The following is an 18802-nucleotide window of genomic DNA, read 5'->3' on the forward strand; positions in this document are numbered from 1 at the left end:
TCACTTACAAGCTCTCAGCTAAGATTTAAAAGCAAAAATGGAAAGGTAAGTTACCGCATTTGGCCAAATGGGACAAGCCCAGGTACCACATCAAGGTCCTTTCCAATACCTGGGACCCTAAAACAGCCACACAATGCAAGCTCTCAAATCCAAACAAACTGGGAACAAGGGAAGCGTGCACAGGCTTATGTAATCACCCTAGACATATATAAAACATGGAAGGGGACTGCACTCTCATACCGGACCGGGTACACATCCCATGACCCTGCAGCATGCTCAGCCCTGGGTTTTCACGGGCACTCACAGGAAGCTGTGCTGTCCCCAGAGTCACAGGCAGTTAACCACAGACAGGTCTGCATGCAAGAACCATAGGGAAAATTACAAAACAAATTAATACAACACACACTGAAACTCCAGCACTCACTTACAAGTTCTCAGCTAAGAGTCACAAGCAGTTAACCCCAGACAGGTCTGGGTGCAAGAACCATAGGGAAAATTACAAAACAAATTAATACAACACACAGAGAAAGTCCAGCACTCACTTACAAGCTCTCAGCTAAGATTTAAAAGCAAAAATGGAAAGGTTAGTTACAGCATTTGGCCAAATGGGACAAGACCAGGTACCACATCAAGGTCCTTTCCAATACCTGGGACCCTAAAACAGCCACACAATGCAAGCTCTCAAATTTAAACAAACTGGGAACAAGGGAAGGGTGCACAGGTTTATGTAATCACCCTAGACATATAGCTTGTAAGTGAGTGCTGGACTTTCTCTGTGTGTTGTATTAATTTGTTTTGTAATTTTCCCTATGGTTCTCGCACCCAGATCTGTCTGGGGTTAACTGCCTGTGAATCTGGGGACAGCACAGCTTCCTGTGAGTGCCAATGAGCACCCAGGGCTGAGCATGTTGCAGGGTCATGGGATGTGTACCCGGTCCGGTATGAGAGTGCAGTCCCCTTCCGTGTTTTGTATATATATACACAGTGGGTAATGAAAAGATCAAAAAAATCAGACCCTTGAAAATATTCACATACTGTTGCTTTGCAGCCTGAAATAAAGGCAAACACAGTTTTTGTTTATCCAGTTGTAATTACTCAGTGCAACTTATGACATCCAAGTGAAAGAAATAACACCAACATGTTAGGCAAAAATAAAGACAATTCAAAAACAGAATCACTGAGTTAGAAAAAGGATCACCCCCTTGTGTCAGTATTTTGTTGAACCACCTTTTGCTTTGATTACAGCCTTTGGTCTGTTGGGATATGTCTCTACTAACTTCTAGACTGGGCAATATTTGCCCACTCTTCTTTGTAGAACTGCTCCAGTTCCGTTACATTTGATGGTGATCGTTTGTAGACTGCAGTCTTCAAGTCATGTCACAGATATTCAATGGGGTTGAAGTCTGGGCTCTGACTAGGCCATGCAAGGATATTACCTTTTTCTCCTCAACCATTATGTAGTCATTTGTGCTGTGTTTTTTTGGGTCATTGTCATTTTGGAAGGTAAACCTTCTTCCCATTGACAACTTCTTGGCAGAGGGCAGCAGATTTTCCTCAACAGTATTTTGCCCCATCCCTTGTTCCTTCTATTCTGACAAGTGATTTAGTGCCTGCTGCAGAGAAACACACCCATAACAGGATATCAGCACCTCCATGCTTTACTGTAGGTATGTGTTATTTAGATGGTGAGCTTTAATGGAATTCCTCCAGACATATCGTTTGGTGTTGAGGCCAAATAATTAAATAATTTAATTTTTATGTGGCCTCAGAATCTCCTAGGTGTGTTATGGCAAAGTCAGTCGTGACTGCATGTGGCCTTTCTTGAGCGGTGGCTTTTTTCTTGCAACCCTCCCATACAAGCCACATTTGTGGAGAATTTGTGATATTGTTGTCACATGCACACAATGACCACTCTTTGTCATAAAATTCTGAAACTGCTTCAGAGTTGGTGTGGGCTTCTTGGTAGCCTCTCTGACTTCCACTTCTTAATAATAGACTTCACTGCGCTTCTAGGCATTGATAAAGCCTTTGATATTTTCTTGTATCCATCTCCTGACTTGTGCCTGTCCACAACATTATCGCAGAGATCTTTTGATAATGCCTTGCCACCCATAGTTGATTGTTTTCTTAAGTTGCACTACCAGTGACTGAGATGCTCCAGGAAAGCTCGTTCATGCCAAGCTAATCAATATGTCCACAGCTGATCACAGTTGAAGGTCAAATGGCTTTGTGTGTGCCACTGAGAAGATGATTAGCTACACCTGATTGAGTTTACAAGTAATTTTAGGAGGGGTGATCCATTTTCCAACTCAATGATTCTGTTTTTGAATTGTCTTTATTTTTGCCTGACATGTTGGTGTTATATCTTTCACTTGGATGTTATAAGTTGCACTGAGTAATTACAACTGGATAAACAAAAACTGTGTCTGTCTTTATTTCAGGCTGCAAAGCAACAAAATGTGATTATTTTCAAGGAGGGGTTATTCTTTTCAATACCCACTGTATATACAAGTATCTCACAAAAGTGAGTACACCCCTGAAGAAATGACACTTTGCTACAATGTAAAGTATTGAGTGTACAGCCTGTATAACAGTGTAAATTTGCTGTCCCCTCAAAATAACTCAACACACAACCATTAATATCTAAACTATTGGCAACAAAAGTGAGTACACCCCTAAGTGGAAATGTCTAAATTGGGCCCAAAGTGTCAATATTTTGTGTGGCCACCATTATTTTCCAGCACTGCCTTAACCCTCTTGGGCATGAAGTTCACCAGAGCTTTGCAGGTTGCCACTGGAGTCCTCTTCCATTCCTCCATGACAACATCACGGATCAGGTGGATGTTAGAGACCTTGCTCTCCCCCACCTTCCTTTTGAGGATGCCCCACAGATGCTCAATAGGGTTTAGGTCTGGAGACATGCTTGGCCAGTCCATCACCTTTACCCTCAGTTTCTTTAGCAAGGCAGTGGTCATCTTGGAGGTGTGTTTGGGGTTGTTATCATGTTGGAATACTGTCCTGTGGCCCAGTCTCCGAAGGGAGGGGATCATGCTCTGCTTCAGTATGTCACAGTTGGCATTCATGGTTCCCTCAATAAACTGTAGCTCCTCAGGGCCGACAGCACTCATGCAGGTGCAAACCCTGACACTCCCACCATCATGCTTGACTGTAGGCAAGACACATTTGTCTTTGTACTCCTCACCTGGTTGCTGTCACACACGCTTGACACCATCTGAACCAAATAAGTTTATCTTGGTCTCATCAGACCACAGGACATGGTTCCAGTAAACCATGTCCTTAGTCTGCTTGTCTTCAGCAAATTGTTTGCAAGATTTCTTGTGCATCATCTTTACAAGAGGCTTCCTTCTAAGACGACAGCCATGCAGACCAATTTGATGCAGTGTGAGGCGTATGGCTGAGCCCCCTACCACTTCAACCTCTGCAACAATGCTGGCAGCACTCATACGTCTTTTTCCCAAAGACAACCTCTGGAAATGATGCTGAACATGTACAATCAATTTCTTTGGACGACTATGGCGAGGCTTGTTCTGAGTGGAACCTGTTCTGTGAAACCGCTGTATGGTCTTGCCCACCGTGCTGCAGCTCAATTTCAGGGTCTTGGCAATCTTCTTATAGCCTAGGCCATCTGTATGTAGAGCAAAAATTCTTTTTTTCAGATCCTCAGAGAGTTCTTTGCCATGAGGTGCCATGTTGAACTTCCAGTGACCAGTATGAGAGAGTGTGAGAGCGATAACACCAAATTTAACACACTTGCTCCCCGTTAACACCTGAGACTTTGTAACACTAACGAATAACATGACACTACAGAGAAAAAATGACTAATTGGGCCCAATTTGGACAGTTTCACTTAGGGGTGTACTCACTTTTGTTACCAACGGTTTAGAAATGAAGGGCTGTTATTTTGAGGGGACAGCAAATTTACACTGTTATACAGGCTGTACACTCGCTACTTTACATTGTAGCAAAGTGTAATTTCTTCAGTAATGTCACATGAAAAGATATAATAAAATATTTAAAAACATGTGAGGGGTGTACTCCCTTTTGTGAGATACTGTATATATATATATATATATATATATATATATATATATATATATATATATATATATATATATATATATATATGTACATATGTATTTATGTTTTTATATGTGTATATGCATAAATACATATGTATACACACCTGTATTATGCCATATATATAAATGTGGGAAATGTGGGTGCAATCAGTACTATTATACTATACTACAGATGTGTAGTGAATTGCAGAGCAGCAGATCCCACGCACTTAAGGAGAAGATTCTTTAGTGCAGGCCCTTGGAGCCGCCGAACTATGCCTCCTATTAGCACGCACCTGGGAATCTGTGAAAAAAGGATCGGAATTAGTGAGGCTCTCCAATGCAATAAGGGTAAGTATTGTTTGCTATAGGTGATCTTTTTCACCTGTAGCAAAGGAACATTTACATTTGTTTAACCAAAATTAATGTAAACATTCCATGAATGATCAGTTTTTTGTTTAGTTTAAAATAATATGAATACCGAATAGCACAGGCAACACATTTTCGAAATAGAACATTTGTAATGAAAGATTAGGCCAAACCAAATTCTGCAGCACTATATGGCAGCAGTTTTGCAAGAAAATTATAAATCAGCAAGAGCACTAAATGGCAGTGCTTTTTCCTCCCATGTAGTGCTCCAGACATGTGCACGTTACCTATCTAGGTATCTCTTCAACAAAGAATATCATGAAAAAGTAGGGAAATTCAGATTTATGTATGCTCTATCTAACGAACTAAAGAAAAATGATGGGTTTCATGTCCCTTTAACCCAAGAATACTTCAGCCAAGTACAGTCTTCAATATAACCTGTCAGTGGTTTATCTGTAGTTTACATTAGCAGCTTCTCTGTAGCCATTTGGATACAAAGACAGATTGGCAGTAAACCTAAATGGCGATGAAAGCATTACACTGTGTGAAGTTGATTACATGTGGTAGGTAATGATGTGTTTTCACTTGGTATGAATGATAGTCATTGGCAGCCCAAACATATTGGTAAATTTTTTTTAGAATAATAAATGGTAGATGCGTGATGTATTCAGTCCCAATGTAACTGCATTTTATTGAAATGAGTGCAGTTCACTAGAGTAAAGTGACATCAATGCAAACACGGTCAAAATTAGATTTTGCTAATGTAACAACAAACTCCATGTTTTTACATTTGGCATCATTTGGAGCAAAGTTAAAGTAAATACTGCTGAACACTACTGTAGTTTTCCTCTTATGTGTATTCACAAATCTATGGCAGCACAGATGATGAGCATCAAGAAGATTCTATGGATTGTACCAAGTTTCTTTTCTCTTCAAAATATATTTTAACATGATTGAGTCTCTCAAATGATATGAATTTATTTGTAAACAGCATTGTTTCTGTTGCACTCAAAAGTAATGTTATGGTTACAACATAAGGAGCTAAGTTATGGCTTGAAGCAATGATTTTGACACACAACCTTCTTTTAAGTAGTAGTATTGAGGTAAGAAGTAAATGCCTCCAATGATATCATAACCGTTATATAATCAATATGTTGAGAGATAGTATCGTTCATAAAATAAGGTAGGTAAGCAGCATTAAACTAAAAGTTTAACACCACATAAAGGGTCGGATTACAAGTGGAGCTTGAGTGTTAACTGTGCTAGAAGTAAGCTTTTAGCACTAATCAGGTTGCGCTCTATAATATGAGTTGAAAGTAAATTGTTTGCTTGCTCGTGCACTAACCCTACGAGCAGTGTTAATTTCGTCGAATAAAACTAGACTAAAATGACTATAAAACTAAAGAAATTCTGATGACTAAAATACGACTAAAACTAAAATGACATTTTAGTCAAAAGACTATGACTAAAACTAAATCTCAATGACATTTTAGTCAAAAGACTATGACTAAAACTAAATCAAAATTTGCTGACAAAAACATTTTATGCAAGGTGTTATAATCAATCCATATCCAATTACTGCTCTTTTGTAAAATTTATGAAACTTAATTTTATTAAATTTTAAGATAAATAAACACGTTATATACCACAACAGTTAAATCTGTTAAATCTGTATTGCATGTTCAAACCTTAATACCATAAATAAAAACAGGTTAATAAACCTTTACTCCAGGAGTATATAATGAGTTTGGAAGTTCTAGAGCAGTGCTAATATCATTGCCGAAAAATTTTCAAATCTGTGAACACTCAATTGATTCTTCCTATAGAAATAAGCATAACCCACGAATAATGGTTTAAGTTATGCTGTGCCTGTGCTAGCTGCAGAAACGTTTTGTTGTGTTGAGTTACTTGATTCTTGTTTTAATTATTAACAGAGAACTGTTAAAGTTTTTAGATTGGGTAATATGTTCAATACAGCCAATACAGTTTACAGTTTTGTTTTTTTATATTTTAAAGTTGCACGTCTGTTTGTTTATGAAACTTGGTTTAGTTTAATAAAGATGTTACGTATCACAACGGCTAAATCTGTGTCTGTATTGCATGTTTAAACCTTAATACCATAAATATTAACAGGAGTTATGTTTACTCCTGGAGTATATAATCAGTTTGCAAATTATAGAGAAATGCTTAAATAATGCATAACACTTTAACTAAACCCCTTAGATTTTAGTCGACTAAAATCTACTGGAGATTTAGTCGACTAAATTCTACTGGAGATTCAGTCGACTAAAACTAGACTAAAACTAAAACAATTCAGATGACTAAAAGACGACTAAAACTAAAATGGCATTTTAGTCTAAAGACTAAAACTAAGACTAAATTGAAATTTGCCTTCAAAATTAACACTGCCTACGAGCACAAAAAGCTGAACTTACAATATCGTTCATGTATTCCCCCATAGAGGTTAAAAGAGAAAAAAAACACCCCACTCTTGCACAAACGCGATTGCATACATATATATATTTAGACATGTGTATATGTATCTCAATGTTAAGCCCTTTTCCTGCCTTTTTTTCTCTAACATCTGAGACCTCATATTTTTGAGCCCTTATAACTTTTTTCTGCAATTACTTTTAAAAAATATTTTTTTATCAGATTGTGATATTATGAGTGTAACTGTACTTTGTAATGTATTTTTGATGTGTTTTTTTAAACTTTTTTGTTTCGCAAAAGTTAACCAGGGCTCTGAGGACGCAGTAATCAAATCTAGCATGAATCTCAATTGCCCTCACCAATTCGTGTTTACTTTCAAATTGTAATACAAGCGATAAACCAGCTTTACTTGCAGAACGCAACTGGGCACGCAATGGTAAAAAAAAGTGGAGTGCAGCTAAAGCCCTCGCGGGAGTGCAAATTTGCTCTCCACTTGTAATCTAGCCCAATGTGTATAGCTCATGAGTGCTATAGATCTTCCCCCGTAAACATAGTCAACAATAGTAATGTTGAATTGAATTAAATTTCATTTTGGAGGGCTCTGAGGACGCAGTAATCATTCTAGCGTAAATCTCAATTGCCCTCACCAATTCGTGTTTACTTTCAAATTTCAGCTGCGTTCAAACACCTACGATAAACCCCTTTTTGCTAGAGAGTAACTGTTAGCTCTCCACTCGCAATCTGACTCAAAATGTTTGATTATTCAAAGTATAACCTTATAGCAATATACATTTATTATTTATTTTAAAAATACATCTGAAAATTGAGCTTGTACCATTTTTTTCTAAGTAGTTTAGGTTTTTAGCGAGTCAAAGAAGTGTCACAAAACATATCAAAAACACTTTTAAAAGTACAGTTGCACTCATAATAACACTAACTAAGAAAAATTATTTTTTTAAAAATGCTTATTTGAGATGTCAGTTAGAAAAAAATGGGTCCTACAGTGCTTTTACATAGGGATCCATAGGAACACATATGGATATATGTATGTACAGTAAACTCCCAGTTAAACGGCACCCATGGGGATTGCTAGATTCTGGATAAGTGTAGTTTCTGGTTGCGTGAGAGTTGCTATTAAAAATAGTCCTAACTAGTTCTATAACCCATACTATAAACGCTGTATTTACTTGATATTAATATTTCAATAAAAGCAAATTATTAATTAATATTAATGCCGCCTTTGTTCAGTCCTGGGCACTCAGTGGCAGCGTGATGTCTAATGCTCAGACTGCCTTGTGCTCACAACTTTCAAGAGCATTTATGCAGGGTCTGGAGGCATGAAAAAGGCTTCCTTTCACCTTTGAGAGCCTACTATAGAGAAAGGAAGCTTCGGAGCAAAGTTAGTGTTAATTTTAGTGTACAGTATCTTCGATTTTTTTTTCTGGTTGCTTGAGAGTGCCGGTTGCTTGAGTTCCGGTTAACTGATAGTTTACTGTATATAATTATATATGAATGTATTTATATATATATATATATATATATATATATATATATATGTATATTTTATATATGTGTAGATATGTATTTACAGACATATATACACATATAAATACAGATATAGATATGTATAGAAATACATACATATATCTCATTGCAATCCTGCGTTAGTGTTTGCGCAAGCTGACTGCTATTATTTTTTTTGTTCAAAACGTGGCTCCATTAAATACTATTGGGGGGAAACGCCAATCTTGTGTTCGCAACTTTGTAAAGTTTTTTTTTCTGTGCGAGGATGCGACTGCGAGGGTGCAAAAGTTTTACTTGCAACCTGTAATATGAACGCAACTGGGCACGCAATGGTAAAAAAAAGTGTAGTGCAGCTAAAGCCCTCGCGGGAGTACAAATTTGCTCTCCACTTGTAATCTAGCCCAATGTGTATAGCTCATGAGTGCTATAGATCTTCCCCCGTAAACATAGTCAACAATAGTAATATTGAATTGAATTGAATTTTTGATGTGTTTTTTTTAAACTTTTTTGTTTCGCGAAAGTTAACCAGGGCTCTGAGGATGCAGTAATCATTCTAGCGTAAATCTCAATTGCCCTCACCAATTCGTGTTTACTTTCAAATTGTAATACGAGCGATAAACCAACTGCGTTCAAACACCTATGATAAACCCCTTTTTGCTAGAGAGTAACTGTTAGCTCTCCACTCGCAATCTGACTCATAATGTTTGATTATTCAAAGTATAACCTTATTGCAATATACATTTATTATTTATTTTAAAAATACATCTGAAAATTGAGCTTGTACCATTTTTTCTAAGTAGTTTAGGTGTCATTATTTTGTATACATAAATATATAATATAAATGGAGATCAAAAGTTCTATTAAAATAAGAACAAACCAGCCTCACAGTATAACCTTCAAACTGACTGAAAGGTATGGAAGATAAAACGCAAGGCAGCACAAAAATTGCTAAAGTCCTTTAGAAAATATTGCATCAATAATTGTGATAGGGGAAGCATTCTTTGCAATAGCAGTGGGCTTACTAAGTAGTTTAGGTGTGCATATTATTGTGTATATATAAATATATATAATATAAATGTAAAAGCACGTTCCTCTTTTTCTTTTTTTATAAAAAGTTATAACATAAAGGTGTTAAGGATTTAGCAATTTATACGCTGACTTACATTTTATTTATTAAAAATATAAATATAAATTTATAATGAGCTATTTGATGGATATCTCAAAGGAATTAAATGATTAATAATGAACCAAGCTGAGTCATTGCTAAACCACCCAAGAGAAGAGGGCAGGCTACCCAAGTCTCTTCCTTTAAAGGGACATGACATTTTTCCCCGGTGATTTAGAGTATACAATTTAAACAATTTTCCAATTTATTACTACTATAAAAATTGCTTCATTCTCTTGGTATGCGTTAAAATGCTTGTAATTGGAGGTTGTGTGTTATTCTTTGCGCAAGCTCAATACAACACATGGTGCACCCTGAGCTATAGATTTTACTCCATCCGGATATCTAGCCCTAAATGTTTTGTAGATGTGATTGTTTAATTTATCCCAAATTCAGTTAAGCTCAATTTCTTTTGATATAATTGTCTTTATTTAAATGTTTATGATTTATTTTATTGTAAATATAATATTTTATTAACTAAAAGAATAACAAAATGATCATCTGGGGTTTCCATGTTCCTTGTTCGGAAAAGGTTTAACTGGTATTTTTTACATGTGTGTACATTTGTGTTATGGCCCTGGGGAAAGTCTTGTTTTCATTTTTTTATTTATTAAATCGGCTTTATTTATTTCAAAAGAAAAGATGTTACAGATTCTGGAGACGCAGCTCCATTAGAATATATACAAAAGTCAATTCCATCTTGAAAGATAAAGTTAATATACAAGAAAAAGAAAACCGTCACAGTAATAGAAAAATATTTGTAAATGTTTAAATTAAGTTGGGTCTATAAGGTGTGACGTATGAAAAATAACTTAATATTAACATCTGGGGAAAGTCTTGTTAAGGGTGATGGGGAAACCAAATTTGAACTCCCTGCTCAATGTGCCTGGAGGGATATGGCTGCACGTCAATGGCAAGGCCCACGGAAGGCCAACATGATTGTCTGAGGTTGCACTGTTCCTAGTTTGGAGGAAGATTGCCTGGTATTTTGTTCTGGACCATCTTTTTTGTAACAAAGAGCAAATTGTTTTCTGGGCCAGGCATACATCTTCAGGTGAAATACTGCTGTCCCAAAATGTAGCAGGCTGGAATTAATGGCTGAGAGGCCTCGATTACCAAAATACTCTTACAATGAACTGAAATCTTAAGCACAATGTAACTAAGAAGGAGATGAGGGTAAGAGAGTGAAAAGCAAACTTGATAACTGAACTATCTCTCAAATGCTCTAATCAGTTACCTGTAATTTAAACTAAATAACATCAAACAACTAAGGTGAAGTGGGTTAAGTCTGAGTATAATGAACACACCTTAAAATGAGTTTGGTTATATATTCCAGATGAATGAAACACTGCACAGGGTACTGAAGAGCAGCTCACACAAAATGGAGGACATCTGTTGCATGGAAATACAGTAAGTATCCTCAAATCTGATGCAACAATCACAAATCAATGATATCAAGATTAAAAAAGGCAGAATGTAACAGTTCATACTTTTTCCTCTTATACACCTGAATTATAAGTTGTGCGCTAAGCCCAGTGCGTAAATAACACTTAAAATTTTGCTGTACCGCACTTTCCATAGCCCTGCCATTACAAGTTTCAAAAAAACCTTCTTGTGTTGTGCGATATGGTTCGTTAAGCTCCATTCCGCACAAAAGCAAAGTCCTGACTTGACGTGCTTGTGCACGTTTTCCCCCATAGACATCAATGGAGAAAAAGTGTTAGAAAAAAATAACACCTGCCATTGCAGAATGGCGATCGTTATAACGCAATCCCCATTGATATCTATGGAGACAAGAAGCTTTTGTTTAAATCTAACATCCTAACATAAACCCCTAGTCTAAATACCCCTAATCCATCACCCCGACATCGCCAACACTAAATAAAGATATTAACCCATAATCAGCTGCCCACCCACATCAACAACACTAAATAAACCTATTAACCCCTTATCTGCCACCAACCCGCATCCCCAACAATAAATAAACCTATTAACCCCTAAACCGCCAACCCCCCACATCGCCAACATTACAATAAACCTATTAACCCCTAAACCACCGACCCCCACATCGCGACAAACTAAATTAAACTATAAACCCCTAAACCTAACACCCGCTAACTTTAAAATAAATATTAAAAGAGAGAGTACAGCACTCCTGAGATAGAACAAAAGCTAAAATAACTTCCATGCTTGTTCATTTTTATTGCAACTCAGGGTGCACGTTCTTTTAGCACACTATGCCCCTTCACAGAGAAAAAATATCCTGTAGCATATCAGTCTGACCCTGCCCAATGACAGTCCAGTGCCGAAATACCAGGCAATTCCTCTATGAACAAGAGAAACAACAATCCCAGGCGATCATTTTGGCCTTCTGTGGGTCTTGTCAGTGAGGTGCAGTTGTATTTCTCTAAGGGCATGTGTGCAAGGAGTCCACGTCTGGTTTCCTCCATTACTCTTAGGGAGACCCAAGAGTAATTTGCATAAATATTAAAAGAGAGAAAACAGCACTCCTGAGATAGAACAAAAGCTAAAATAACTTCCATGCCTGTTCATTTTTATTGTAACTCAGGGTGCACGTTATTTTAGCACACTATGCCCTTTCACAGAGAAAAAATATCCTGTAGCATATCAGTCTGACTCTGCCCAATGACAGTCCAGCGCTGAAATACCAGGCAATTCCTCTCTGAACAAGAGAAACAACAACCCCAGAAGATCGTTTCGGCCTTCTGTGGGCTTCGTCAGTGAGGTGCAGTTGTATCTCTCTAAGGGCATGTGTGCACGGAGTCCACGTCTGGTTATCCCCAATTACTCTTAGGGAGACCCAAGAGTAATTTGCATAAAACTCAGTTCCGACGTACGTTTCGCAGGTATGCTTTGTCAAGGAATCCTTGACAAAGCATACCTGCGAAACGTACGTCGGAACTGAACTGTTCTATATTGAGTTTTATCACGTCTCTACACTAGCCAGGACACCTGGGGGCTTAGCGCTACTGTCTTGCTACTAAAGAGGTTTTGGTTTCGGCGGTCACACTCCTGCTGATCCATTTACCTCTTTGCAAGTTTGGCGATTTGAAGCATTTATTACAGCATATCTGCTTTTGTACCCTTACATTGTGGTGTTATCAAGGCTTATGTGACGCTTTTATATATTTTAAAATAAATTTGTATCCAAGTTTTGCCTAGTGTACTGTTTTCCCATCAGTATAAAGTGAGAGTGAGCATATCCTTGAGCTTAGTGGAAAGCTCCAACAAATGTGAGTAGTCATTTGTTACAAAACAACTACTTCCTCAAAGTGCCATTACAGATTCACACTATGTTGCAATTTTCTGTTTCCTTTTTTATGGGATCTCACTGAGGAATGCTAACAAGCTGAAAAACTCATCCAGAGGACACAGACATATCCTTTATTCAGAACTTTATTTGGTTTTCCTTTTATGATTTTTGTTATCACATTTATTTCACTTAGGCTCCTATATCGCTCGCCAGGTAGCCCCAAGACGTCCTCATTATCAATATCATAACATTTTGGCTCATAATCTATACTTCACTTGCAGAGTGGATAAAGCTAGATCTCCTGTTCGCATATGTAGTAATGGTGTCTCTACTGCCTTATATCTACATCTGTGAATATGCTATATCCCTCATCCTTTGAGATATTTGCTCCTGAAGTTATGTGTTTCTTTGGCTCTACAATGTACTTAACCTGATTGTTCAGCTCTGTTGTATGTTAGCAGGTATGATAGTTATATTTATATTACCTAATACTTATTTATAGACCGGTACTGTTCATTTCTACTTTAGAGAAGATTGCTCCTATCTGTATATGTTTATTCGATATGTTGGGCTCAGTACGTTAGTAACCTCCCAATTTAATAGAAACATAGAAACATAGATATTGACGGCAGATAAGAGCCATAGGCCCAGCAAGTCTGCCCGACCTTACCTAACAGTATAAACTTATAGATTCATAATAGCTAGTTATGACTCAGGATACTTTGACAATATGAATAATCTCACCGGCTTGCTTACCCATACATAGGTGTATGGACTTTACATTCACCATAAGTATTAAATACCTGGGCCCCCAATATCCTAGATGTCACAGGGACACATAATCAGAAACATAGATAGAACCCCTCTTTGTAGTATGGCTAGTTTTGCACATATATTCACAATATAGGGATTATTAATATACAGGCTTTAACATTTATTTCTGATATTCTCTCTGGTTCCCTTACTGTTTTGTTACAATATGGTTGACGTTGTTCCTTGGTTATAATACAAAGTGGGATCATATGTCCTCTATATATATAGGCACCTGCGTATACCATTAACCTCTGTAGATCATAACTACAAAGGTGCTCAGACTCCACATAACATTTAACATATTGAGCGAAGGTCTCATATATATTCATATATATATATTTTCTAACCATGTACGAATACTCCAGTATGCTGTGTAAAGTTAATTTTATGTATTTTTATGTTAGCAGCTGTGTATATACATTTAATCAGTAGCCCTGATTCTTGTTTATATTCTCTCTCTACAGTCTCCTCTGCTTTGTACTGAAATGATGAGATGTTCAATTTATGTTATATAGTTCCCTAGGGGTGCCCTGAACCAGGGAAGCTTCTATACCGCAGGTTTTGCCGTTAGTAGCACCTCAACCCATCCCATAATGATACTGTATATTATATATAATGAATGAGATTAAAGCATATATTAGTCTTCCCCCCCATATACAACTATATTGGGAGCTACACACACTCGTGCTATACTCTGCAACATAGCCCTTAACAGCTTTAGAATGGAATAAGCAAGTAATACTCTGAGAAGCAGGGATAATGTACCACCACTTACTGTTACTCTATTTTCTATGTTCACATATACAATCACTCATAGTCCCTCTCTGTTCTCTCTCCCCCCTTTCCCGTCGACCTTTATTGGCTACAGGTCATATCTCACGTCCCTTCTACCCAGCTTGCTCAGAATGGAGCACCTACCCTAGGAGAGAGACAGATCATTGGTAACTACTATGAACTGTCAATAATCCATTGCCCCAGGTGGCCGTCTTGTTTATACAATGCTAGATTAGTTCTGTTGTCATGTCATTACTGCTATTTTTTTCTTTTTTTTTCTCTAGGTGGGTAGTGACGTACCCCTAATATGACTATGGTGCCACTGGCCAGTAACACTGACAAGACACGGAAAGATTTACTATATACTTTAACATCATATTCAGTACTTTCTTTCCCCTATATTTTGGCATGGGTCACTAGTGAGCTACATATACACTGCCCTAGAGTTAAACACATATTTTGGTCATCCCCCTACACATGGCATATTTAAAAATTAGCCTTATATATTCTGTATTCAAAGTTCAGAGACCCAACAGTAGCTACTAATTTGACATACTAATTGGCTCCGCCCCCCCTTTCCCCTCCCTTTTACTTAATTTTAGAGCGGCTCTTGCCCGCTGTACTTCCTTTACCCAACTACCCTGTAGCTAACCCCCACTTTGCCCCAATCCTTCTCGAATAAGATAACCAAATATATATTTTCTATTGCAAAGTGGGGACCATGTCTATTATAAAATTAATTTAAAATGAGGGTCCATTGCCCTAAAGAAATCAGCTCTTGTTGGATAAAAAAGTCCCCCTAACAATGCAACCCCCCACCCACCCAACCCCCCAAAATAAAAAAGACCTAACTAAAAAAATCCTAAGCTACCCATTGCCCCTAAGGGGCATTTGTATGGGCATTGCCAATCATATTGGCTGATGGGAGGGGGTTGGCAGTTTAGGGGTTAATAGGTTTAGTTTAGCATTTGCGTAGTGGGGGGTCAGCAGTCTAGGGGTTACGTTTTTTTTTTAGTAGTAGCGATGTGGGGGGTAGGTGGTTTAGGGGGTAATAGATTTATTTTAGTTGTAGTGATGCGGGGTCGGCGGTTTAGGGGTTATTAGGGTTATTTTAGTAGTAGAGATGTGGAGGGTCGGCGGTTTAGGGGTCAATAGGTTTATTTTAGTAGTAGCGATGTGGGTAGGTGGCGGATTAGGGGTTAATAGGTTTATTATAGTATTTGTGATGCAGGGGGATTGCAGTTTAGGGGTTAATATATAGTTTATGGATCTTAGTGTACTTTGTAACATTTTTGTTATGAGTTTTGTGAAACATTTTTGTTTCACTAAATCCATAGCTACTGGTCTTTGATAGCGGATTGAATTGTGGCGGTATAAGCTATAACGCTAGGGGAATAGCCGGACCGCACAACCTGTAATACGGGTTACCTGAAAATTCCACACTCAAAAGCCATTTTTCGAGTGCGGAATGGATCGTTGCGGTATAGGCTAAAACGCTAGCGGTATAGCCGTACCGCAACACTTCTAATCTAGGTCATAATGCCTTAGAGAAAGGATATTCTGAAATCTAAATTCCAGGCACCTACCTCTAATATTATATAAGTAAAAATGGTCTAATTTCTTATGAAATATTTTAAGTACAATCAATATATAGAAAAAGGCATGAGAGAATGAAGTATAAACAAATATATATATATATATATATATATATATATATATATATATATATATATATATATATATATATATATATATATATATATACATTATTGTACAAATATGATGTATAAAATATTACAAAAAGAAAAATGCAATTTGCTATATAAATACAGCCAAAATTTAAAAATATGAATCCAATGTTGCAGTGTTATAAATACTTTAATCATGCTTGCTTATAAATAAATATTTTACCATTTGGTTCAGATAATATTTTCTGTCCCCTTATAATTCCAGGAAAGGAGTTTTAAACAACCCTTTGGCATTATATAACAAGTAATTAGCACAAAAACAAAAATAAAAAAACAATTGTATAGCCTTGAGCTAAAACACAAGTCGAATATTGGCGCCATTGAGAGTGATCATAAGACATAAACAATTTTATAACCTTGGGTGAAAATACAAGAAGTTCATTTCACAATAGCATATAATTGTACTTGATTGCTTATTTATTTTATTTGAAACTATTATATTTATTAATGCATATCATAATAAAACACTACATTGAAATAAATTAATTCATTAAGAAATTCAATAAAGCATTTTCTTTTTCAATTGGAATAACTACCTTTATTGATCAATTCCCTAATAGCTAAACTATATAGCATTATAAACATGAATAAATTATGTGCCTGTAACAAGAAAGAACATAGTCAAACAGTCCAAGTCAGTTCAAACTAATACAGTACCAAATCAGTAATAAAAGCTTATCCAGAAAAGGGCAGAAGTCAGAAGCAATGCAATCACTAGGTAGAAAGCACAAAAATGGTTGGGGAAGCCAAAGTCAAAACCAGTAGTCCAAAAATAGAGAAACAAATTCCAGAGTATGAATGTCTCTATACACAAGTATCCAAACGCTGCACAAATGGTGAATTTTGAAGATGGTGGGGCACTAGACCCCACCCCTTGAAACAAAGCCCCATCAACTCATATGCCTCACCTACACACATTAGAACCAGCAATCACAACATACGCATATGTATATATATATATATATATATATATATATATATATATATATATATATATATATATATATATATATATATTTATATGTGTGGTACAGGTTTATTGCAGGTCTTAATTAGACATGTCATATCACCACCACCAATTATGTGACTGGGCCAAATACTGAAATCACACAAATGATTAAAGAGCACCAACCGGGAGCCAAATATTTTTAAAATCCAAAATTTATTCCAAAATTTATTCAGCATCAAATTAAAACATAGTCTGTAACACAGACCCACAAAAAGTACAAATTGAGGTCAGCAATTGAAGCACAAGCTGACGCGTTTCAGCTGTTGCCGTAATCGTAGCTGCTGGCTTCAAAATCTAAAACACACCTATTTAAAACAACAAGCTGCCTTTGATGGGTTAACAGTAATTTGATAATTATTTACACATATTCACTTAAGTTAACTCTTTATTATACAAATATAGCCCACACTAATGGACTTGGCTTGAAAGTGATAGACCTTCACTAGATATTTATATATAACATAGTTCTTATGTCCCCTTCTCAACAGTAGAAGTAATAAACGGCAGTATTGGATAAATAGTAATAATATATGATAAAATATGCACATCCATATATTGAAAGGGCACTTAACCAATATGTCTGTATGCCGTTGATTACTAACACTGCTGAGTAATTCCACACATTAAATAGCATAAAGCCTTTACTATACCGGTGTGTCATGCACTAGTAAATATTGCTATGTTAGACACCTTTCTCCTGACAAATTTCTACAACACTATTTGCCTCTACATTCATGTAATTGCATTATTGTATGTATAAGAATGTGTTATAAACCATTCACAAAAATGTGGGGTATTTTATTGTTATATTTCCACATAGTGAAAAATATACTATAATGCACCTATGAAAAATAAGTTAGGTTTAAACTATTATAAATAATAGAATTTGGTTTAAGAATGTTATTGCAAATAATGGCCTAGATTTAGAGTTCGGCGGTAAAAGGGCTGTTAACGCTCCGCGGGTTTTTTTCTGGCCGCACCATAAATTTAACTCTGGTATCGAGAGTTCAAACAAATGCTGCGTTAGGCTCCAAAAAAGGAGCGTAGAGCATTTTTACCGCAAATGCAACTCTCGATACCAGAGTTGCTTACGGACGCGGCCGGCCTCAAAAACGTGCTCGTGCACGATTCTCCCATAGGAAACAATGGGGCTGTTTGAGCTGAAAAAAAACCTAACACCTGCAAAAAAGCAGCGTTCAGCTCCTAACGCAGCCCCATTGTTTCCTATGGGGAAACACTTCCTACGTCTGCACCTAACACCCTAACATGTACCCCGAGTCTAAACACCCCTAACCTTACACTTATTAACTCCTAATCTGCCGCCCCCGCTATCGCTGACCCCTGCATTACACTTTTAACCCCTAATCTTCCGCTCCGTAAACCGCCGCCACCTACGTTATCCCTATGTACCCCTAATCTGCTGCCCTAACATCGCCGACCACTATGTTATATTTATTAACCCCTAATCTGCCCCCCACAACGTCGCCGACACCTACCTACACTTATTAACCCCTAATCTGCCGAGCGGACCTGAGCGCTACTATAATAAATGTATTAACCCCTAATCCGCCTCACTAACCCTATAATAAATAGTATTAACCCCTAATCTGCCCT

This window comes from Bombina bombina, chromosome 4, assembly GCF_027579735.1.
Source record: "Bombina bombina isolate aBomBom1 chromosome 4, aBomBom1.pri, whole genome shotgun sequence".
Lineage (NCBI taxonomy): Eukaryota > Metazoa > Chordata > Amphibia > Anura > Bombinatoridae > Bombina > Bombina bombina.